The following is a 340-nucleotide window of genomic DNA, read 5'->3' as shown; positions in this document are numbered from 1 at the left end:
TACATCCAAAACCAGAGTATAACGGTCGACTATCGTCAAGGACCCATTCACCATTTCCATTTCTATCGTCAATGACCCATTCACCATTTCAATCATTTCTCTAAATTTTATGATGCTCTAGTGTTAGATTTCATTGGAATATTGCAGTAGTAAAGTCTTGAAATTTCTATATATCAAAACTGTTTAACACTTTCCAAATCTTGATTTTTGGTTGTTTGTGTTTTTTTTTATAATTATGTTAGCAATGAGCCAATTTAATCCATTCTTCCTTTTATGATTTTTTTTTTAAATTATGTTAGCCATTACTTTTGGGTAATTTAATCTATTCTATTTATTTATT

The sequence above is a fragment of the Cucurbita maxima genome, unplaced genomic scaffold (assembly GCF_002738345.1).
Source record: "Cucurbita maxima cultivar Rimu unplaced genomic scaffold, Cmax_1.0 Cma_Scf00135, whole genome shotgun sequence".
Lineage (NCBI taxonomy): Eukaryota > Viridiplantae > Streptophyta > Magnoliopsida > Cucurbitales > Cucurbitaceae > Cucurbita > Cucurbita maxima.
This window is presented reverse-complemented; position numbering follows the sequence as displayed.